Source organism: Haliaeetus albicilla, chromosome 18, assembly GCF_947461875.1.
Source record: "Haliaeetus albicilla chromosome 18, bHalAlb1.1, whole genome shotgun sequence".
Taxonomy (NCBI): Eukaryota; Metazoa; Chordata; class Aves; order Accipitriformes; family Accipitridae; genus Haliaeetus; species Haliaeetus albicilla.
The window spans coordinates 22658937-22684958 of record NC_091500.1 but is presented as its reverse complement, the minus strand read 5'-3'; the positions used below and the strand labels follow the sequence as shown (position 1 = coordinate 22684958).

The 26022-nt window shown below is 38.0% G+C and overlaps 1 protein-coding gene across 3 annotated transcripts in view; it reads right to left on the bottom strand.

Moving 5' to 3' along the window:
• Positions 1 to 26022, bottom strand: part of DLGAP2 (DLG associated protein 2) — a 484489-nt gene that overhangs the window by 226966 nt on the left and 231501 nt on the right. The window lies entirely within an intron of this gene.

Sequence of the window (26022 nt, the reverse complement as noted above, 5' to 3'; positions counted from 1 at the left end):
ACAACTAACTTTATGATAGAACATATTGATGTAAACTCTAAATTATATACAAAGAAAGAATTTCAGAACATATTCGATTTATTTAGTCCAGTCCATTTTGTTAAGATCTTAAGAGACTTAAGTGGCAGCTACTCATCCTTCTTGTAAAGCTAAAATAAATTTTTGCTTTGTTACTTTGGTCAAACTTTCAGCTGAATTTGTGGATGAAAAGATAATGAACTTGAGTAACTTAATGGAATGAAATACTGTGCTCACATGATAAAGCCTTTGTGAAGCTAAATATAATCTAAGCTGATAGAGCAAACACATATATAAGTATATGAAATACTGTGCAATTTCAGTAATTCAAACTTTTCTTGTACTCTGAATTTGCTCCTGTATTTTTGAATGTCACAATCTACTGCTATAGTGGAGTTGGAAGCAGCTAGGTTTGCACATTGGGGAAGAGACTGCTCAAGTCAAAGGCTGAAATGGACAGTGCAGCTTAGCGACAAGAATCTCTTGCTTCTGAAATAAATTCTTGCAGCTTCTCTAGAATTGCGTTAATTAGCCCTTGTACACAAATACCAAAATAATTAGAAAACATTTGAGAAAAAATTTGTTATTTTCTTGCAGGTCAAGAACAAATTCAGCCAAAGTTTTAGAATCTCAAAATGAAAGTACATGCACTAAAAAGGACAGATATCTTTTTAATGAAATTGTGTTCATTTACAACACAAGAAAAAATAGAATCCAAATAGGGTAGAATTTACGAAAATTGGAGCTTTCATGAGACCAGAACCTCTACTGCTAAAAACAAGTCTCCCTTGTTTGATCTACGTATCTAATCTCATTAGCTGACTTTCTATAGGGTATATATCACCAGAATGAGATACATAATATACTCTAACCTATAGGAAAGTAAAATTGCTTCTTCAGTCACACAGGTTTCAAAAATAGAATAAAAAAATTTAAAAAAAAGACCAAAAAAACCATTTCAAATACATAAAAAATAAGGTCATACTTGAATAAATAGAAGAAATAAATAGACTAGATACCATTAGAAAAAAACAGGGAACCAAGCATGCTGAAGATAACCAAATATTTTGATCATGAATTAAAGTCTTCCTAAATTAAGAAATTAAAATTAAAACCATTAAATACCTTTTAGCATTTCTGATTAGAGAGCCTAGAAACATACTCCAAAGACTTCCATGTCAAGAGAAACATTAATAAAAATGTGTATTTGTATAGCATCATTTTTCTTTTCTCAACAGAGTATTATACCAGTTTTAACCACCTTTAGAGTCAGAATAAAGTTCAGTAATGCTTGTTTTTCTGGGACTCAGATTACCATCAAAACAGAGAGAAAAACACAGAATTGTAATTTGAAGCTGACAGAACAGTACTTTGTACACTAACAACCAATAAAACATTAAAACAAAACACTGATTACAGAAAACAATTAAGTATTTTACAGTTGAGCTGGTAAATTGCCTTATCTTTTGCAGCCATCGTTGGGAAAAACAAAATTAAAAAAATGGAAACCTAAACCAAAGTTAGATTAATGAAAGAAATAAAAATATGTAGCCAAAATACCCTTTTGATTTGAAAATGCAGATAAGGACTTCAGATCTCGCAAGATCTTTGTTACCTGTATAATGCTTTCTGATAAATATCTTGTTCTAAATACCATAACACCTATGTTTTTACATCCCAATGGCAAAGCAAAAAAGGTATTTCTCAAAAATGGTTCTGCAGGAACATAAGAGTTTTAGAAATGTACACATAGTCTTACTCCAAAAAAACCTTTCTAAAGGTACATTTCTAGAACAGCTTCGTAACTGGGATTCTTCCAAGAGTCACAGAGTTCCTCGAGCATTGTGCTGGCCTGAACCCCCCTTTTCCTCTCCAAGTCTTTTCCAAGCAACTGCACCTACAGTTGAGGGTTTGCCATTTTCTCCCCACTCTTTTTGTGACAGGCTGGTTGCAGTCTTGAGCACAGCAGTGCACCAACCACAATGTGGGTGTTTCAGGAAAACAACCGAGCAGTTTTGTAACAAGCCTAGCAAACAAGTATGCCCCAGGAGGAGCAGCAAAGGCAATACCTTTGCTTTTCCTCTGCACTCCTCCCATGGACATGTTATTATATCCAAAGTGCTGTGTTAAGTTCCTGGTATGCTTGTAGGTACTAACCCACAGACTACTGCTTCCAACAGCAGCTATAACTCTCTTCACCCAGCCATGTATAAGCAAGAAACATTTCCTCCTCTCTAAGCACAAAAATGAGAGCATTAAGTATCTCTGTGGAGGCTCAAGAGGCAGAACCAGGCAATCCAGACAGTATCAGGTCTTGACTGACTTCTGGATCAAATGATCCAGGCCTTCCAAGAGCACATTTCAAAGAAAACTGGAGCAGTTACTGAGGGTGGGATTCATCTGACCAAGAGCTCATATCTGCAGTTTTCTGTGACTTCTGCTTCCGTCATTGCTTTTACAGTCAGTGAAGATTCATCCCACCTTATAGAGGTCTTTAAAAAAAGGTCAGGTGGCAGACTTGAAGCATAGTTATTTCTCTTTGTCGCTTGCAGTGAGGGATGTGCGGGATGTTAGTTTATGGCTAAAGTGTACTAAAAAAGCAAAAAGCCAAATAATACACAGAATACATGAGCAATATATGCAGAGAGGAGTAGTAGTACCAGGATGGAGTGGGAAGAAAGGACGAGAAAGAGCTTTGGAGGACAGAACTGGGAATGGAGAGAGAAATAAGGAAAGAAATAAAGAAAAGAGGGATAAGAAAGCTCCCTTGCTTGAAAAACAAACACATCCAAAAGGTTAATAAATTCTATTTATTCAGGTTCCTAATTGCTTGAATTATTCATTTTTTAGAGTGTTTTTGATGTTCTTGGCACTTAAGAATAAAGCCGAGGCTCTGTATGAGAAAGTCACAACTTTTTTTTTTTTTTTAAATTGGTGAGCATGATTAACCATTGGCTCACTTAGAAGACACACTTTTCCATCTGCTGAATCTTCCCGTCAGAAAGGTACTTAGATAACAGAGGACAATACACTGGTTTTGTTCAGCCACAGCACAGGAGTTAGTAGTGTTCATATGAGGAAGCTACTCTCCTGACACTAACAAAAAAATCTTAACACCACCAGGAAAAAAAAATCCACAGATATACAATGACATAAAGGTTGAGCTGGACATAAACCTTCTTAACTGCAGTAGTTTATTTCTTCAGTGACTGAAATAAATTAAGTTCCTGACTGGCTAAAGAAGGTAAAAATAGGGGTTTGGTAGTTATGTCCCAGCAAGGATTCAAAAGGTGGTTTTGAAGGAGAAATTTTAGGTTGCTTGTTGTAATTGAAGAAGGAGGTTGTTCCAGGTATAGAGAGAAAGCAATATGAAAATACTGCAGAAATTAAAGGTTCTGCAAGGTGGGCAGTCAGTAATGCTCCCAGAGTTCTGGACGGGTGCATTTTAATTAAATCAAAGTAAACAAGTCACAGCAGGGCCAAGTGTGAGCCAAGCTGTAGGCAGGCTTGACATACAAGGTTTGAAGGTGAGTCTGAGGAAGTCTGAAGTTGCTGAGGAATGACAAAAGACAACAACAAAGAGAGAAGAGCTGGGTAATATGCTTGGGGGAGAAAGCAGGACAGTAGCTCTACCTGTAAAATGATGAATAGCCTACAGCAGTGAGAGATGAAGGGTGTAAAGGCTGGAGGAGAGATGGTATTACTTGTCAGTATGCGGCTGAGATATATAGCCCACCCAGGACTTATTAGGAATGGTGCTCATGTTTTTCCAGTCCTTATCTTTACCCCAGACATCCAGAACAAAATACCCTTTTGAATTATATTTTTAAGGTTCATTTATGGGTCACTGACTGTATTTTGCATTTTAAAGCAAGGTGATCCATTTATATCTTAATTCTGTCACTGGTGAATTGTGCAGCATCTAAGTAATCAACAGATATTCTATTTTGGAAACAAGTTTAGGATTAAGTTTATGAATGTCTGTAGAGATTAATAACAGAAGGAGTTCCTCAGCCTTGCTCCCCAGGAATTCTACATGTTGGGACTTGGCATTGATTAAAAAAAAAAACCCAAACCAAAAAACATGTACCTCTTTCATGAGAGGCTGCCCATTCTTTAGGAACTGCTTTATGTGACTAAAGGGACGAGGAGGACAACACGATGGATGGGTGTACAAAACATACGCAAAATGGAAAACAAATAAAAAAACTTCATCCACGACTACCATTACAGAAGTGATCATTGTGACCTGTTCCCCTTGCAGAGCACATGTTTACCCCTGATGCTTTCCTTGGATTGACAAAAAAAAAATAATAATAAAAACCTTGCTAAAAATCTAAGCTAATAACAAATAGCACTATTTTTCCCCAGATATATCACCATCATTTTACAGGAAGAAGTAAATATTTATATAGTTCAAATGTTCAAGTGATCTAGTAGTTACAGCTGTGACGTCGTTTTTATCTAAAATGAGAATATAAGTTTTTATACTAAAACGATTAAATCTAAGGCCATTTATCTTATGACTGCTTACACATACAGTACACAGATTCACAGTGAAAATTATGGACACAGCTGTAGGCACAGAAGAATTTGGTGTATGTATGGAAAGCAGACCTATTATCAATTGCTAGAATATTCCCAGAATGCCAAGTTTCAGGACATAATGAATTCAATTAATTGTAAAACACTTTTAGAATTTACAGTTACATAGAAGAGTTTTGCAGGTCATTAGCTGTTCATACTTCTCACCAAAGAGGTCTTACATTAAACAGTAAATAAATTACATTAAACACATTAAGCTCAAAATTGATTAACATGATAAAAGTGCTCATTTTGAATACACATACGCTTTTGTCTCAATGTCTCTTGCAAGAAAAACAGGATCAGGCTGTTTTTGTAAAAGCAAAGACATCTGAAAGAAGACTTCGTTCAACAGCAAATTAAACTTCATTCTCTGTGTTTACAGTGGATGAGTTAACTGCTGGAGGTATCATGGGATATCTGTATATAGAAAATGCACTAGTTTCATAACATAGATGTAAGTATCCTGACTGTCAGTTAATAACAGCAGCAATGTTCTCCTGGAAAGTAGGCTTTTAAAATATGGGTTTGCATATAGAAAGTATTTCATAAACAGGCCCCATTTGAGATAACTTGCTTTTTTATCATTTTAAGTAATTTTTTATTTCAGCTCTATATTTTTGGTAACTTGATTAGGCGAATACAGCACAGCAGAGATGCATACATGTACCATTGAAATTCCCAATATATAGCCCTGAACCCCCACTTATTCCATCCCATTTCACTTTGCTTCACTGTAGTAGTCAGTTTTATTTTCTTGGCAGTTAAGGCTAACTCGACAATTATGAGCCTAGCCAATACTTACTTTTCAATGGGAATTCAGTGGTAGATGAGGCAGTCCTATTGATCTACAAAACAAATAACCTTTCTTTTTCGACAGCTGTCAAACAAATACACCTAATTCAACCCCCCCCCCAAAAAAAGTCAGCACAGTCTTACGCTCATTATTATCGAAATATAATGAAATTTAAACTTGACTGCTTAAGGCAAATCATGTGCTCAATTGCCCAGCTGAGCAGACACCTAAACAAATAATGTATTGACCTTTCTTAGGTTGCTGGTTGACGCTAACCAGCAATTTCACAGTTGAATTTTGTATGTAAAATTGCATATGCTGTTCTTGGTCCAAGGCCTGACAACCATGTACTTCAGAATGTCTCCTGAGATCCTGCGGAGCATTGCTGTCATTGTCCTCATGGCCCAGTAGGTCAACAGTAGAATGCACAAGTGTCTTGTGATAATAATCCTTTGACTAACTCAGAAGCTTAGCTTCTATATAATCATGCATCAGCAATTTTTTTGCTGCTCCCATGGCACTTCCTTTCTCTATCCTGTTTTGTGGGGTTTTTTTATAACCTCTCCAGTTCTGGATTTTCTCCAAGAATAGATTATTTCAACTTCTTCTACTAAAGGTGTCAATAGGTAGTTTGCTCATCCTCAGCTACTGAAATATTTATCTTAGGGTTACATGCATTCCAGAAACAAAGCATAGAAACCGCAATTCTGCAAGTGAGCTTTTTTCCATCTTCACAGCATTACTGTACTTTGGGAATGGCCAAAGCTCTGACATGCCTATATTCTGTAACTACTGAAAGGCTCCAGTCTCACCAGACCTTTAATAGGGATGCCACAGTTGATCAAACAATTGCCAGTCTGTTGCAGATCTGAGAGCTGCGGCAATTTTCATTCATCATCACACACCCAAGTAATTGAACCTCCAGGGCAATTCTGTCAAGCATCATACCTACTAGCGTATGACACTTGTGGTGGTGCTATGAGTGCAGTTCATGGACATTTAGGGAGAAGAGGCAGTGGAAGTAGACAATTATTTGAAGGACTTTTCAAAATATTTAATACTTTTCTGTACAAGAAATAGGAACTATATATTGGTCTTAATTTATTGTTACTCTTGCTGCAAGTTTCCTCTCTGTCCACTCATCCAGCTATCTTATCCCTTAAGTATACAGCTCTGGAAAAAAAAAAAATAGCAATCAAAACATTCATAAGTGCTAGCACTGAATTATTCGACTTAGACTTTTACAAAGTCTGCTTGGTAGAAATAGGACAAACAGGAAAGCACAGAAGGAAGAGAGGGAAATAATTTGTAGATCAGTTTAGCCAGCCTTCTCTTGTGCATTAGTTTGAGAAAAGAGACAAAGGACAGAATGGATTTGGATATTAAGATTACCTAAGAAACTGAGATGTTCTTTTTCAGGATTATGTTTCATTCCTGCTATATGCTTAATTAGAAATTCGATTTCTTTGCATTAACACCTTTTTTTCCCCTCATTAAAAAAAAAACAAAAACGAACAAAAAAACACCCTGAAAAACAAACCACTCGGTGAAGCTTTGATCAGCACTCAGACAGCAGCCCTTGAGCTCACCTTTGTTACTTGATGTAAACATCCAGATGTGTTTTGAGTATCAAGGCTGTTTCACTACTCAGTGCGGTAAAATGGCAAGAGGCATAAATTGACGTGAGGGTAAACAAAACATGTTGAAGAACAGGGTATTATTTTGTCTTCTTGTTTCTCATATACACTGAAAACACAAAAATCACAGGTTAAGTGGCCAGACTTGGATTAGTTAGTTATTGTAGGAAGCCACTTGTTTTCGACTCGGTTTGAAATTAACCCTAGGGAGCTGATGAAGGTAAGGGAGAGCAAGGCTAGTGCGGCAGTTGTCAAGAAGCCAGCAGCCCCATTGCTTTAGGCGGGCTTGTAAATTCAAACACCTCAGTGTGCACAGCGGATTCAGTGTCACGCTCAAAAGGAAGCTGTCTGTCAACATAGAGAATCCAAACAGACAGGTTGACATCAGCATCATAAACTACATCCAGAAACCTACTGGCAACTAGCATAGTAAGCTTGTTCTTTTATTGTTCCAAATAATATTCAGTAAAATTCTTTGTGAATAGTGAGACTTTATGCCTAGTAATCCAGGGCATGGTCTCTCCAAAATGTGATGTTTCTACAAATGTCTCTTAAAGATGTTGGAATATATACCAAGAGGCTGTGCTTTAGATCTGATTATCCACATTAACATTTCTTAAACTGGTAAAATGTAAATCACAGGAAATACTAAACAAATTGAAGCTATGAAAATGGAATAATTCACTGAACAGAGCTGTTGCCTCCATTCTCTTCCTTTGTTTCATTTTTATTCCTTACAAACAGAACCATAAGAGGCAACTGAATTTTGCTTCCATTTTTGGTTAATGTGTTTATCTATTTCTCTTGTATCATTATGGATAAACAGCCATCTACTGTCTCGAAGAAAGAATGATTTAAATAGGCCACTGGAGCCCTGTTCTACATTAGCCTATAATCCAGACCAGGGCATTCATCCGGAAAATGGACTCTCAGCTTCAGTGTTACTCTTCTGAAGTGAGCGGAATAGGGACTGAAGGGTCTCACACATCCTCTGAAGGCAAGCTTGTCAATCAGTTACTGAGTATATTTATTTTACAAAACATTAGTAAGCACATTGTCATCTGAATCCCTACATTTCCATGAAAAGTTTTCTTTTCAACTAGTCTGTCCTTTTCTTTAAAAATGAACCTCAACCTAAAATTTCAGATCACCTCTTTAAAATTAGTGTTCATTACAGTCAGTTGTCCTGAGGAGAGATGCTGTATCAATGTTATTCCACCTGAAATTATGTCCAGAAAGAAGCTTGCCAAAAGTTCAGTACTGCTAGGAAGCTTAACTTATCACTGTATGAGCAATTACTTCTCAATAAATTATGCAGCATTTATTAATCAAGGTATTACCTGTTCAAACAAGAAACAAAATCCTCCACTGTGCATATATTAACAGTAGATAGAGTATGATACATTATGCTGCAAGGAAACAGAAAGAGGAATGGTGTGGGGATTTAGGGCTCTAAATTCAGGGTGAGACAGGAGAGATGTTTACCACAGAGTGAAAAATGTTCTATAAGGAATTGGTGAGTTGAAGAGAACATCAAAGCTGTGAATATTTACAATGAATTTATCTCTTTCTAAGCCAATAAGAGAGGAAGATCCTGGCACTTCTTGGAATTGCCCTGCTGTGTTCCCACATTTTAGTGTGAAAACGATTATCTTTCATTTCTTCAAATTACATTGAAGTGTTTCTTCTGCTAAATAGTGTCACTTTCACTTCATAAATTTCTTTCGGCTTCACTGTACATTTGATCTGGTTTTAGATCATGCAGTTTATTAAGCAGGTCTTTGTGAACTCAACCAAAACATACTAGATGTTATTTGGAATTTAGAATTTTGTAACCAACCAATCACTACAAAACAAACATAAAGATCCTGACCAGAGTGTACGCATTAGCTATTTAAAACTACCTATACGTGTTAGGTTCTGCCTCAGAACCTTCTATTACTGTGGTCACATTGCTGTCTATTGAATGGCATAGCACTGTGTGACGTGATCACAGCTGATTCTCAAACACTGATCTTTTACTACATTTAAAAAAATATATATCTGAAAGAACCCTTGTTAATAAGCCAGGTTATAAACCCACAAAAATGTCCTTATCTGGGATTCCTATATAACTTTCAGAAATAAATTGCAGTGTTTAATTGCACTGTTTACTACCACAGCTTTTAAACCTTAAAAGTCATCCAAATGTTGTTTCATTGGGTTTTTTTAATTCTCAGTTGGAACCACTTAATCCTCTGGCAGAAGGTTTTTCTGGAGAAAATACCCTCTGACAAAAAAGATATACTGAAAGCCATATAGAGTGGCTGTAATATTTTCCTTTTTTTAGCTACAATAACATTATTTAATATGATACATTATTTAATAAGGGATCTGTAGCAGTGTCCCAAAATACAAAATGGAACATTACTATCTCTTTTTAATTTTAAGTACTGAATTTGTGTCTCTAGAGTTTGTTGTTTCTGAAGTTTCAACTGAAAATATAACTCATCACACATTAATGTATAAACTCATTTTTAGTTCTGAGGATAACTTAGGTTTGCTATAGAATGATAGTTATTCAGACCCAAGCTGTAAGTGTACCTTGATTGTAAGACCTTGCAATCAGTCAGCAGCGATAGTAGCTAACTATGCAGCCAGCTAGGGCTGTATTTTGTTTCTGCTTCTGTCAATGTTCTACTTTGGATCCTGCTCCAACTCTTCTGCCTGTTATCTCCATCATTCTTGGAGACAGTAACAAATTGCCTATTTCTTTCCCCTGTGAGTTAGAATGATCGATTTGTCAATGTCTAGTTAAAACTTACTATAAAGTAAGCAAAATCTTGCACAAGTATTTATATGTCTGCATATTCAGCGGCTGATCTTTCTAAAAGATGATGTTAGGAATAGAGCACAGATGCAGGTTGTTCTGGGTTTGTGTGGCAGGGTGTGGTAGCGGGGGGGGGGGCACTGCAGGGCCGGCTCCTGTGAGAAGCTGCCAGAAGCTTCCCCGGCTCCGAGTCAGACCCACCTCTGGCCCAGGCCAAGCCCATCAGCGATGGTGGTAGCACCTCTGGGAGAACAGATTTAAGAGGCGGAACCTGCAGTGAGTGAGGGTACTAGAATGTGAGAGGAACCCCTGTGCAGATCCCGAGGGGAGTGAGGAAGGAGGGGAGGAGGAGTGGGGGAGGAGGGGATGTCCCTGCAGCCCGTGGGGAGACCAGATGGCAGGCTGTCCCCCCCAGCCCACGGAGGGGAGCGGGGGAGCAGATGCCCACCTGCAGCCCGGGGAGAGAGGAGCCCACGCCGGAGCAGGGGGATGGATGCCCCCCAAGATGGCCGGGACTCCAGGGGGAAGCCCGCGCTGGAGCAGGCTGTGCCTGAAGGACTGCAGCCCGTGGAAAGGCCGTACATTGGAGAAGTTCGTGAAGGACTGTCTCCTGTGGGAGGGACCCCACGGTGAAGCAGGGGCCAAGTGAGAAGTCCTCCCCCTGAGGAGGAAGGAGCGGCAGAGACAAGGTGTGAGGAACTGACCCCAACCCCCATTCCCCATCCCCCTGCACCACCGGGGGGAGGAGGGTGAGAAAACCGGGAGTGGGGTTGAGATAGGAAGGAGGGAGGGCTGGGGGTAAGGTGTTCTAAGGTTTGGGTTTACTTCCCATTATCCTTGTTTTGATTTGATTGGTAGCAAATTAAATTGATTTTGGTTTTTCCTCAAGTTGTGCCTGTCTTTTGCCCGTGACCATAAGTGGTGAGTGATCCCTCCCCGTCCTTGTCTCAACCCACAAGCTTTTCTCCATATTTTCTCCTCCTCATCCCACCAGGGCCAGGGCAGGGGAGTGAGCGAGAGGCTTTGTGGTGCTTGGTTACTGGCTGGGCTTAAACCATGACACAGGTACAAAGTTTTTGACCTCACCTGTCTCTTCTAGAAGAAACTTAGTGCAAAATTTCCTTAACCTTTCCATTTCAGACAAATCCCATTTCAGTTTGGGATGCCTAGTCACTGAGATACATCAAATCTTGAGCTTGCTACTGTGAAGTAATTATGGCAGAAAGGTACTATGTGGTTTAGCAGAGTACAAACATTTTCCACAGATATATTAAAATGTTAAAATGGGAGCAAATTCACTGTAGGTGTTAAACCCGCCATGCTTTGGATGCTATGAGGCTGGAAAAAACTTCATCAATGGAATAGAGCAAGAATTCCAATGATGAAGTTGGACTTGGTCTCTCTTCTGCTACAGCTTCTATCACATCCACAGCTGACCTTTTCTGCTAGATGCCGCTGCTGTATTTAGTTTCCCCAGTGAGAGAAATGGGTGTGTTTAATCTCCTTCCATGGTCTCTCTATTATCACCTCACAGAATGAGAACTTGAAACTCAGCTATGATGTTTTGGGGGATCACGAACGTTTTTTGTCTCCTCAGGTTATGGGTAATCTGAGTTCACCTTTTCAAGGTTAAAGACATCGAACACTAACAGGCAAATAAGATTTATAAAGATTCTGCAATGTATTTGCTTTGTGTGGCAAGGTTTTGGTAGCACGGGGAGTTACAGGGGTGGCTTCTGTGAGAAGCTGCTGGAAGCTTCCCCTGTGTTTGAGAGAGCCCATACCAGCCGGCTCTGAGACGGACCCACAACCAGCCAAGGCCGAGCCCATCAGTGATAGGGACCCACGCTGGAGCAGTTCGTGAAGAACTGCAGCCCGTGGGAAGGACCCACGTTGGAGAAGTTCATGGAGGACTGTCTCCCATGAGTCCTGCCCCTGAGGAGGATGAGGCAGCAGAAAATAACGTGTGATGAACTGACCGTAAACCCCATTCCCCGTCCCCCTGCACTGCTGCAGGGGGTAGGTAGAGAATCTGGGAGTGAAGCTGTGCCTGGGAAGAAGGGAGGGGTGGAGGGAACGTGTTCTGGGATTTCGTTTTATTTCTCATTGCCTTACTCTGGTTGATTTGTAATAAATTGAGTTAATTTTCCCCAAGTCGAGTCTGTTTTGCCCGTGACGGTAACTGGTGAGTGATCTCTCCTGTCCTTATCTCAACCCATGAGCCCTTTGTTATATTTTCTCTCCCCTGTCCAGCTGAGGAGGGGGAGTGATAGAACGGCTTTGGTGGGCACCTGGCGTCCAGCCAGGGTCAACCCACCACATGCATATAAATCACATCTAGCTTAATGTGACATAAGACATGATCCAGCACAAGAAAAACAGCTTACATTGTGTCATAAAACACAGATAGACATCTCCCTTCTTTCATTCCTTGCTGCTCTACACTATCCTTTGGTGGCAGTTCAGAAGTTCTTTATGTTTTCACTGTTCTGCTCTCGTGCAAGTCCCACCATCTAAAACCTCACATGTATTCCACTCTGGCTTCTCCTTTGTTGAGTGGAATTTGACCCCTTTGCTACCTCAATTCCTCCATCAGTCAATCTGCTGCTTATTTACCAACCATCTGGAATTCAGACTTGAAAACTGAGTTTGCCCTTGGCAGTATCTCTTTGTCTGAAGGTGCTACAATTAAATCTATGGTTGTTGAAGTTTAGCAGCCCTCCATTGTTAGTCTTGTGTCTAAAGCAAGAATTTCTTCTGTTACCTTTTTTAGGTTTTAGATCAATATGAGGACATTCAGTAATACAGAGTATAAACAAGATCTATATTTAAAAAAGAGTGCACCCAGACCCAACTATTACAGGCAAAGAACCTCTGGTATCAAGCAGAATTCCTAAATTACACATTGATGCCTCTAAAGAATTTTTTATGGCAAAGACAGTCATAACATGTTCTTTTCTATGAGAATTTTTACAACACGAAATAAATAATTCCAAGAAACCTTCCTCCAAGCTGGGTTTAAAGTCTCAGCATCTGGCTAGCACAAAACATAACACACACATAAACCTTATGGTATCAAGAATTAGATTTAGCTAACAGAAGAAAAGGCCAGAATTTGAACTGCAAGGACTTTTCTTGATCTTAAAGTGTCTAGCATGCTAGCATTGACCAAAAAAGTAGAATATTTTGGCTTAGCTCCTCTGTGCTCTTTCTGTGATACAAGGCAAATATTGAAGTGGTTAAACAATCACTTAATCAGATGTTTCACCACTGCCAGAAAAGAGAACATCACTATGTCTAGAACAAAATTATTTTTTAAATAGTTTATATACAGTAAATACAAAGGAAAACAAAGGCAAAAAGAAAACATCCACATGTTCTTCATCAGCAAGGGAACTAAAATCTCCATGGTGCTGTCCATGACATTAACTTAGAGCCTTATTTCAGTTCATGAAATCCATAACTTACAATAATCTACATCGGGAATGTGGTACCATTGCTAGTTTTGGATTCTCTTGTTAAAGCACAAAGACTGTTGAGATGGAATTATCTCAACACTATAACTATTTCATGTTAGCTGAGAAGCACTGTAAGAAGTTTCTTTTCAGAATGGAGTCTGATTTGCAAACACAGACATTCAGTTCTTAAAAAGGACACTGTCGTGATACAGTTTACAAACAAAAAATGTAATGGCATAATGAAAATTCAATACAAAATAAAAAGCCCAAGAGGTTACTGTCTCCACATATACCGAAAGAGAAATTATTTCCATGTTTTAATAATGAGTCCATCTCATAAAGAAGGCTGGTAATGGACATAAGTGAAACTGAGTTCAACATTCAAAGTTTCTAATTAAAAAATCAGTCCATTCTTAAAAGGAAAAAAAATTTATCTCTTTTTCTTCCAAGTAATTCGTTGCACTGTGTCCAAAGCCCTATATCTGACAGAATACATTCGTCCCATTATCTTTTCAAGGGTTAAGTTAAACAAAGACTGAACCATGGCCTTTGTGTAGCATTAACATAACAGTTTACTATATTCCTTTTACTAAGCATGCTGAGATATATACGGTAGTTGATTTGTACCACTGAGAAATTTGTCTGACAAATTTGGTGGCCTTCTATGAAGGGGTTACAGCATTGGTGGTAAGGGAAGAGCAATTGATGTCAGCTACCTGGATTTGTGCAAAGTATTTAACACTGTCCCACACGACACCCTTGTCTCTAAATTGGAGAGACATGGATTTGACAGATGGACCACTCGGTGGATAAGGAATTGGCTGGATGGTCACACTCAAAGAGTTGCAGTCAACAGCTCGATGTCCAAGTGGAGACCAATGATGAGTGGTGTTCCTCAGGGGTCAGCATTGGGACTGGCACTGTTTAACATCTTTGTTGGTGACACGGACAGTGGGATTGAGTGCACCCTCTCCAAGTTTGCCAGCAACACCAAGCTGTGTGGTGTGATCGACACGCTGGAGGGAAGGGATGCCATCTAGAGGGACCTTGACAGGTTTGAGAGGTGGGCCTGTGCAAACCTCATGACGTTCAACAAGGCCAAGTGCAAGGTCCTGCACATGGGTCAGGGCAATCCCAAGCACAAATACAGGCTGGGCAATGAGTGGATTGAGAGCAGCCCTGAGAAGAAGGACTTGGGGTTGTTGGTTGACAAGAAGCTCACCATGACCCGGCAATGTGTGCTTGCAGCCCAGAAAACCAACCGTATCCTGGACTGCATCAAAAGAAGCGTGACCAGCAGGTCGAGGAAGGTGATTCTCCCTCTCTGCTCTGCTCTCGTGAGACCCCACCTGCAGTACTGCGTTCAGCTCTGGGGCCCCCAACATAAGAAGGACATGGACCTGTTGGAGCGAGTCCAGAGGAGGGCCACAGAGATGATCAGAGGGCTGGGGCACCTCTCCTTTGAAGACAGGCTGAGAGAGTTGGGGTTGTTCAGCCTGGAGAAGAGAAGGCTCCGGAGATACCTTACAGCAGCCTTCCAGTACCTAAAGGGGGCCTAGAGGAAAGCTGGAGAGGGATTTTTCACATGGGCATGTAGTGACAGGACAAGGGGTAATGGCTTTAAACTGAAAGAGGGTAGATTTAGATTAGATGCAAGGCAGAAATTCTTCACTGTGAGGGTGGTGAGGCACTGGAACAGGTTGCCCAGAGAGGTTGTGGATGTCCCATCCCTGGAAGTGTTCAAGGCCAGGTTGGATGGGGCTTTGAGCAACCTGATGTGGTGGAAGGTGTCCCTGCCCAAGGCAGGGGGGTTGGAACTAGATGATCTTTAAGGTCCCTTCCAACCCAAACCATTCTTTGATTCTATGAAATAAGCTCTGGAAAAAGAACCCACTGACTCAAGTTTGAGTTATATTGTATGGGATTAAAACCTGTAAAACCAGGACTGGTGTAGGAACAGCACTGTGGAGGAGATGCTGCCTCTTGATGTACCTGGAAATCAAGTTTTCAACTAACTGGAACAATACCATGTCAAGATTTTTGAGAAATACTTTTCAGAAATAAGCACTGAAGAGCTTGCTTAACATTCAGCTGAACAGGCTAATTGCCATTAACACAGTTGCTGCCATCATATTATTCATTTTCATGGACAGTCAGTCAGGAGATACAAAAAATATTTCCAACCACCTATTCAAAGCTATTTCTTTGTCACATATTATTACAGACAAATGTTGGCTTTAATATTTTATAAGGTGTGTGATGATTCCAGTGACTAAAATTGTGATGAAAGCTCATGGAAAATAATCAGCAGGTACAGAAGTCTAAATCATTCTGCTTTAAGTTCTTTGCTGTGAAAGTCCTTGCTCTTTTTCTACATAATATTTCCACTAATATCTGTTGTAGCTCTGCACAAGGTAAGAGCTCTTGAGTTTCATACATCATTGAGGTGAACGCTGCCAGAAATTATCTAAGATTTATGCAAACGTACATTCTAGAAGTCAGCCTTCCTTCTATGTGGAAATGTCTTTTAAATTAATCCAGTTTTTGGCTTCAGAAAAGGGTTCCTTTTACTAGTATACTGTTTCTTAACCTTTTCAGATTGATGATCCAGAATCAAAGTAAAAATCATTCATGATCTGCTCAGTCAGAATGAAATGCATACATGCGTGCAATAATAACCATGTAACTTATTTGTGCATGGCTTTCAAAAGATGGATTGGAAATATTCTATCTTGAAGGTCATGGTGTGTGGTGATAGGAAAGGAAATTTTTCTTTGCTTTGTTACAGCTGTGTTTCTCAAACTTTATAACCACTGATTTTTTCAAGACTTTCCCCCTACCCAGAAGAATTAAACACTGATCGAGAAACAGTAACTTAATCTTGCATACAGAAAATCCCGTGATACTATACAGTATAGTATCTCACTGGTGTTCAACTTTACATCTAAAATTAGCTTCATGTTTTCCTAGAAGAAGGCAAAGATATTGACAAGTCCCCTACAGCACCAGGCTCCTATTAGATTTTGAGCTGCAAGCTAAAGCATGCCTAGCTTTCCTTATAAACCAGTTGTCTGCAGAGGCCAGACTGATCATCTGAGCATGCCCTGAGCCTGGGACTAAGGGACAGATCCAGGGAGTCATATGGTGAAAGTCAAATCAAGTTTGCAAACTGTCCACTGCAGAACTTAAAAATGACCCATAAGATCTGCCATTTCAACTTTATTCAGTCAAATCCTTAGTAACTTATAAGGAACGAATGTTGAAATGTGCCGCCTTTTAAAAAGAATAATCTGTATGTTTTTGTAGAAATCCATCATGTTTCTTATACTACGAAGGCACAAAAGTATCTTTCTAAAATGCAAAGTAAGCTAGAAGCTGCAGGCAATATTCAGGAGACATTACTGTTCAACTTAGAGATCTGCTATGTATATGTACAAAGGAGTATTACAGTTAAATGAATACACAAACCCTAAGCTTTGCAGAGCATGAAAATTAGAAGCTAAGGGAAAGCACAGACAGTTCACACTATAAAATAAATGTTCTCATTTTTGATACATACTTCTAAAATACCATCTTTAAGAGAAACATGCTACTGCAGAAATTAACATACAGTAAACAAATCCGACATACACGAACGACTACTCAGAACAGGGCATTTCATGTAATATAAAAACATGTTAAACAGCAAAATAAGAAAAATGGAAAAAAGACGTGTGTATATATACACACATACTTGTATTCAAAGGTCAATTTAAAATACCAATATCTTCTAGCCTGCACCGACCTTACATTGGTCCCTACTCCAGCAAACACTGAAGTCCTGACCACTATAGGACTAAATAACATGCGTAACTTCACTCACTGTTGGCAGAGGAAATATTCACATTACCAGTGCTGCATGCAACCTTAAGTGTGTGCTGACTATAACCTTTGAGGCCAACTGCCCTCTCCCCACACCCCCCGCAATCAAATCAGCTTTTCATTTATTTTCTCATATTGGAGCAGGGAAGATGAGATGGTCCTTGTGTTTGGTTTTGTTTGGTTTTTTTAATCACAACAATGTAAAATGAATGTATAAATAATACCTTCTGCATTTGGGATTACATCCTATTTGTCCAAATTAAATCAGCTTTTTTTTTTTTTTTTCCAGTTTGCACAGCCCAGGAGAGTGAATCAGTAAATGAAAAACCAAGGACAACAATGTAGTTTTGAGTACAGCTGTTTCTTGTACATATGAGAAACAGAAACAGCTGAACAATGAATTTAATTTATTCTAAATATAAATGACAGGTGAAGGCCTGGAAAACACTTTCTTAAAGAAAATAATATGTTTTCTTAAAATACACCTGAGAATTTTTTCTTTTCTTTTAAGACTTTTACCTTAAATTACCACAAGATGCTTTGTAAAAGCAATGTACCAAAATTGAGTTCACTATATCTCACACTTAGCTTACATAGGTCCTAGTCCTTTAAATATCCCATTCCTAATTTCAATACAACTAAACAAAATGGGCAAATTTATTCCTTGTTATAGACAAAAGTATTCATTTTACTAATACCATATATAACCTTGCAAACTATACAAATCTAAACTATAGAATTTAGAAGAGTTCAAAAATTCAATCTTTAAATATTTCAAGTATAACTAGACACTGAGAGCTTTCTCTGCAACTAAATCTTTAGCAGGCATACTGAGAGAACTTTTGCTGTCTGCCCAAATGCAGGCAACATGAAAACACAGTAGCAACTTGTTGTTCAATATTGTTTGAATAAAAACATACTGTAACTCTTTGCTAAAAATCATGATATGCATCTCATCTCTTCACTTTATATAAAACCCAGCACAGTTCAAGAACAATGCACATTGTGAATATACTATAACTTGTTATCCCAAAGAAATTAATGACTAAACCCTGACATATTAGCTCAGTGAGAAAGAGATTTAAAAATATTTAGGTTTGTACAATCTCCAAATATTGCAGGTTATTTTATTTTCAAAAATATCCAGTGTAACTAACTTGCATATTTCCTTTTGATCTAAGAGTAAAAAAAGGTTCACTATTTACAGACTACACAATGGAGAATGACAGCAATACATTTCTATACAACTTGAAAAAGTTTCCATGAAGACAAAAAATCAAATCACTTCACTTTGAGAGTAGTAGCTAAAGTGTTAAATAAAAAAAAAAAAAAAAAAAAAAAGGTATATTAGCAATACTCGGAACAGGAGGAAGTTTCATAATACCAGTGGTTTTACCAGAACCTACTGTTTAAATGTTAGCAAAGAAGTTCACACAGGCACACGAATGTGACTATTCCTGAAAACCAAGGTGCTAGCATAGAACTGGATCAAAGCACAAGGATCAAAGACCTTGACCCTGTATTTACATAAAATTTTTCATACATGACTGAATAAAGTCAGCATTACTTCAATCACTTCAGGCAATAATTATGAATTATTATTATGTTTATAGTAGGAACAATAATCTGTTTAATTGTTTCAGTGGTAAGTATACAGAAGAAACTTTCTAATTTGAACAAACAACTGTGAAATGTTTATAATTACCAGGAAAAAAAGGCAATATTAAAATTAGGCAAAGTAGATTTTATTATGTGTTATTGTTTCCTTAAAAATGTCAGGATTATGTGTTGTGAAATGTGCTTTGCTTCCTTAGACAACTTCAATTTTTGTTCCTGTAACTGTTGGTCTAGTAAATACAGCATAAATATAAAAAAAAGTTAAGACTATGGGACTCTTGAAAGTCATTGCTAACAGTGGCAAAACTGCCAGTTTTCAGTGTGGATTACTAAATGTTAAGATTAGCAAAATGAAGGTTAGCAAAATTCTCTACAGTTATTAATATGCCTGTAATAGTTTTCCACTAGATACCAAGGGAAATGTTTATATTCAAAGACAGAAACACGCAGATGGAACATCATCAATATTAAGTCATATTGCCAAGTTTAAGGTATTTTTCTGAACTACCTACTGTACGGATTCTTTCTTTTATTAAAAAAAACCACCCAAAACAAAAAAACAGATTTATTTCCCCCACAACCCCTAACACACTAGTATTAACCAGAGCACCAAAGCTGGTAGTACCTGAAATAAATCCACTGCTCTAATATTAGACATACCTGAAAAAGCCATTTTTTTCCCTCAAGGAAAGTAAAAGGTTTTTGTTGTTACTGTCAATTATTTATATATCTCTCTTGTATTTCCCAAATTCTACTGAATATTTTACGCAGCTTGTGAGCAAATACAAACAATTCAACAGTACCATTTGTTTTATTTCAAAACATTCAAAACTTCTTTTACTAAAAAAAAAAGAAATAAAAAAATCAATTAAATCCATCCTCTAATTTTAATCATATTAAAAACCCTTCTATTTTTAATTGACATAAACTTCTGTGTGGGTAAATGACTGACATACTCTAGAACTCTTGTAACTGCTAAAAATTTTGCACAAGCTCATTTCTTCTCAGAAAGACAAAATTATGTTGGCATCTTAGCTTGAAAATGTAAATCAACAGGAAAAAACAATCTTAAATAATATATAAATGTCAGAAGATTCCCAATCTTCTGACCCTTGGAGTCATGCAGTATCTATGCATTGGCTGTTTGAACTATTAAGTGTTTAACTTAACCAAAGAACAAGTTTAGGAAAAAACCCCCACAATGTTCACTTTGAGATACATTAAGAAGTAGGTCCCCTCTAAATTATCCTTTTACATGGAACATGTATCTCACTAATTAACAGAAAGTCACTGTTCTAAGGTTGCCATCACAAGCTTGAACCCAGCAAGTCTAACAACCGCCGATCACTTCTTGTGCCAGTTACTTGCAAAAAATAATGGGCAAACTTAATTCAAACTGTAAGGTGCATACTACAGGCCAAAAGAGATCTGAGATGCTGAGGAAGAATCTGAACTACCTGGACAAATTCTTAAGAAAAACTGTTGAAGGAAAGTGCATACAGGAGAAAAGTAGGGAAAGTAGAGAAAGCACGTGGCAGACTTTGCCAGTACAAGTAAATTCTGTGACCTTAGGAGAGGTCTGCGAAAACGTTTTTTTTGGTCTACAGTACTAGGTGTGAGAAGATGGTTACTTGGGGGCAAAGAATATTTCTCCTGCTCTTTGAACTTTCACCCAGGACTTCATCATTCTTTCCAAGCATACAAAAGATCATTAAACAATCCCTAACTTCATTTTGCTCACCCTCTAAACTGGGACAATCTGTAAGACCATGATTCTGGCTTCCACTGGCCACAAGGGATAAAAATATGAAGAATATCATAATCTCTCTGCACTGATACCACTGGCTTTTCATACATTTTATACACTGTGTGCAAGACATGCAGCACAGTATTGGCCTGGTTCTGTGGCGTATGCAAAGACAGTTTCATTAGTGGTGGACTTGGTAGTGTTAGTTTAATGGTTGGACCCAATGATCTTAAGAGTCTTTTCCAACCTAAATGATTCTATGATTCCATGTCAGAGCAAGACATTTCTGTATGCCATCTTCCTGAGTGCCCTTGTATGCTTTGGTTGGAAATATCCACGCAAGTTGAGATAACTGCAGTAAGTTCTAATGCACCCCAACATGTATTTTTTGGATCTACAGTTGCCGCACTGCATGAATATACCTAAAAAGATCCAGTTACCTAGATGAGATAGCAAAGGGGGTATATTTCCTGTTCATTCTTTGGAGGTTGACTCTTAGAAACTCATAAGGCCTTCAGAAAAGGAATATGAGGATTCCCACAAGGCCAAAGGTTAGCCCCGTAGTGTATTTAGTATCTGACTACAGTAACTAAAAAGTTAATAAAAAACAAAGATGAAGAAGTTATAATAATCTATCCCTAAGGTATGTATTTTCTTTATGTATTAAAAGACATGGGTTTTTGTTTGTATAAGAATATATGTTGATAACAACTGGACTTCTCTCTATCCCAAATTTGTCCCAACATTCCTACTGTTCACTGAAATATGCAGTGCTAATTGAATTTGAGTTCAATCTCAGAAGTCACATTGTGGCAGAAAGTTCCACAACTGTATTTGCTTTTCTCAGTTATACTTGTTGTGCTTTTGGGTGTTTACTTGATCTTGATATAGTATGAAACTGGAATGCATGGTTTCCATGATCCCATGGAAAATGGGATGCATCATTTACTACAGTATTAGGAAAGTGCAGTAGATTTTTTTTTTTTGATTGGTACTTTCTATAAATGACATGGAGCAAACCATCTCAATATTCATTCATGTGGGATTGCTCCTTATGTATCTTGGTAAGTTTACTATATATCTCTAGATTCCTAAACTCTTTGTTATATTCCTTTCTGGTGGTAAGCAAAGATTCAACTCAGTATTTCAGGCTAGAGTAGTTCTAGTATGCACAAGTAGTGTTTTAATGTACCGCATTGTACTCTCCAACTCATTCCTTACAAATATTCATATTTTGCTTGGGTTTTTGAACCATCATCTTAACTAGAGTTATTCACTGAACTGTTCATAATGAAACTTGAGTCTGCTTTCTATGATGTTCAAGTTAATATAGGTCCCAGCAAAGTAGAGAAGTATTGTTACTCATAGCCTTTGTGTATATCAGTATCTTTTACAATGCATGGTGAGCCAGACTTGATTAATAAATGTTGTGGTATTGAAAGGACATTTGCCACATAATACCTCTGGTAGAATGAGGTATGAATACTACAGTCTGTATGTAGACTGCAAGATCAAGAGGTACCAGATAACAGAGTGAACAATAGGTAGGACTGCCTACCACCTACTCCACAGTCTTTGCATAATTGCTCAGCGATTTCTACCACTCTCATAACGCCTCAGGAGCTTCTACACAGAGAAGCTTATTTTCATCATGGAATACTTCCAAATAAATTGGAAATTGCTATCAGCATCACAGTAACAGGACAGAATGCTTAACACCTACAGCAAAGTTAACCTGGGTTTTCTCTCCCATCGATATCCAAACAAAATTCTACGCATAGCCACTGTTTATCTCAAACTGATAAGAACCCAACAAGCCCTTAAGACCATCGTCGGAGGGTCAGATCAAAGGCCAGTGTTCCCAGTGTTCTGTCCCCCATAACAACCACTAGCAGAACGTACAATGATGCTTTAACTGGATCCAATAATCTATAGCTTCTAGCAGCTAAAGGACTACCTGAAGTTGTATCTTTATCATTATTTTCTTCTGTTAAAACAGGAGATAGACTGAGAAGTTGGACAGAGCCAGATCTTGTATTAATTATTCTCAAACTTCACTGGAAACATCCCCATTCAGTGGTATTCCTTTTTAACACCACATTTTCCAGATCGTGTGTTCAGATAAAGCTTGTGCTGTCAAACAACGTGTAGAGGTGTCTATTTTCACAAAAGCTGAAAAGTGCTGGTATTGTACAGGACTGCCCATTTATCTTTGACAAGGAAAGAAACAGAACAATCATAAAATACAGAGGCAAAAGCCATGAACAGAAACAGTAAATCACTACTGGAGTTGTGAAGGATATTAAAAAAGCCTGGAAGAAAAGCTTCCATTTGCATAGGCTTTGAGGACAGAGTGGTCTACTGAAATCTTAGCTGCCACCAAACTTACTTGTTTGCTGCTTCGATAAAATAGAAAATTATATTTGTTAATATAAGCCTTTCAAAAACTTCTGTGAATAAATACCAGGAGTTAGAAAGAACAGAAACATCTGCCTGAGGATTAACAGTGATAACTGTTCCTGAAACTTCTCATGACTACATCAGTCTTTCTAACAGAGTACGTTGGCTGTCACAAAAACTGAGATAGACACACGTCTGTAACATGCCATCCTCACTTAAAATCTGAGGAGGAAAAAAAAAAAAAAAGAAAAACAACCCAACAGTGTTTACCATGACAACATAATCTGTCAACTGCAGCTCACTTCTGCAAAAGCGACTGCTGTCATCGGTCTGAAAACATGTCATTGCTGCTCTTGCATTTCCAGAAGATGGGGCAGCTCAAAGCAGCTACGCTAATGGGATTTATTAGACCACTAGATCTGCCTCCTGCAACTTTAGTTTCCTCCCAGTATAAAATAGGTCTCCTAGTCTTCAAACATCTCACACTGACAGGAATGGTAGCTGATGTGCTTGTCAATAACACAGTGCTAACCCATGATTTTTGAAACAGAATACATAAGCCTTTGCAGCTTATACAAAAGACTGATTCTCAAACAGTATTGTCCAACTCATTCTCTTTAGATGGGCTGCAAAGGAGGACACATGACACACATTTATCTATGGATCCACAAATTCCACAGGCAAAACACTGAAATGTGAAATCTGATAATTTATATCTCCCTCCCATAACTGATACTTTTTCACTCTATAAAACATGCACCCACATAGTCCCACACCTATGCAACAACGTGTATGCAGATAAATCCACTTGCTTCCTGAAGTGCAGCACTAACTGGTAAAAACTTTGCAAAGTGTCCCCAGTGAAGAGCTCTGTTTTACACAGTCACTTCCTATTACACTTGGATATACTGGTAATCCAGGACCAAACTGCTAGTTTTGAACGGGAAGCGATGGTTAAAGAAAGGATGAACCATCACAAGAACAGTGAGGACTGCAGTTGACCAATTTGACAATCAGAATTTCTGGCTTGCAATACTGTCCTGGTTTCGGCTGGGATAGAGTTCATTTTCTTTCTAGTAGCTGGTATAGTGTTATGTTTTGGCTTCAGTATGAGAAGAATGTTGATAACACACTGATGTTTTCAGTTGTTGCTAAGTAGGGTGTAGACTAAGTCAAGGATTTTTCAGCTTCTCATGCCCAGCCAGCAAGAAGGCTGGAGGGGCACAAGAAGTTGTCACAGGACACAGCCAGGACAGCTGACCTAAACTGGCCAAAGGGCTATTCCATACCATGTGATGTCATGCCCAGTATATAAACTGGGGGGAGTTGGCTGGGGGGGATCACTGCTCGGGAACTAACTGGGCATCAGTCAGCAAGTGGTGAGCAATTGCATTGTGCATCACTTGTTTTGTATATTCCAGTCCTTTTATTATTATTGTCATTTTATTATTGTTATTATTATCATTATTAGTTTCTTCCTTTCTGTTCTATTAAACTGATCTTATCTCAACCCATGAGTTTCATTTGTTTTTCCTTCTAATTCTCTCCCCCATCCCACTGGGTGGAAGTGAGTGAGTGAGCGGCTGCATGGTGCTTAGTTGCTGGTTGGGGTTAAACGATGACAAATACGCTTCCATTCTGCCACCTTTCTTACAGAAGGTAGATGTTGTTGTTCAGAAACTCACCACTAGCTGTCTATAGGTTTTTCAATAAAAGGCAAAAATAGCTTCAGAGGAACTCAGAAGTGGTAAGACATGAAGCCTCGTCTTCCTCTCTCCCAAGTCAGGGAGATTTCTCCACATCTACTGTTTAATGAATGAGTATCTGCTTATCACTTTGCAAATTGATATAGGAGGCCTACACCATGGCATATCTGTCCTACAGTTTTGCAAATTCATCTTAATATACTAAAGTACGTTAATGTGTTTAGCAAACTTTGGGTTTTTTTTTTCTGAAAAGGAGGAAAAAAGGAACCTGGAGGAAAATGGTATCTACCATTAACTGATATTCTTTGAATTTGCCTCAGATATCAAAAATGCAGACTACAAGCCACAGTGTATCTTCAATTTCTGAAGAAGGCTACAGAGGAAAGTCAGAAATTCCAATTAACACATTGTAAAAAGCTGTTTTTTTAGTTCTTCCCTAGTTTTCTATGTAATTCAATTAGTTTACTATGAAACCATAGCAAAATGTATAGAATGTTCCAAAGGAAAATGATTTTTTTTTTTTGAGGTTTAAGTTGTTGGGTTTTTGGGTTTCATTTACATGACAAAAGATGTAAAGTTTCTTTTAGAATGGCCTTCTAAAAGCTTAAGTCATATCTATTGAGAAACTACGTCTTCATCACAAAATCACATATAAAACTTCTGTAAATGTTCAGTGTTAGATCAGAAATTGTGCCAATTTGGCAAGGAAAAATCTTAAGACTCTAAAACTTGTCACTAATCTAAGCTGACATTAATGTCAATATTTTTAAAATTGAGCAGCGAATTAATAATTAGCATTCCAGTAATAGTGTGTTTGAGGGGAGAGTATGGTGATCCAGGAGACATTCACTCCTGGGAAAGTTCATTTCTACTCAGCTAAAAACTGAACATTATGTTCTTGAGGACTGTTCCTACAGCAATACATATAATTATCTTTTGATTGTGGGTTTTTAGTCATAGAAATGTCAAACATTTTTATTACTGAACTTTTTTGGAATTTCCTTTTTACAAAGTCCATGTACATTTATTAAAATTTGCAAAGCTGAGCAAGTATCAAAAAGCAGTAATGAAAAGAAAGGAGAATTATTGTTATAAAGCAGGCATGACATGCAATAAAACAGAACTAATCCAATGCATAACTTTAAAGTTGGACAACCTTATCATAAAAGAATTCTCTCATAAAAGCAAACAAACACTTGTCTTATTTTTCCTTTTCATACGTGTATCTATGCTATTATAAATTTATCAAATAAAGGACAAAGAAAATGAACAAATCAAGAATTAACTGTTTATTAAAGGATTGCAAAGTCAAAACAAATCTCTAAAACAATTATGTGTCAGTAGATAACAAAGGAGAAACAGATAATTAATGTTTAATTTACTGAGTTA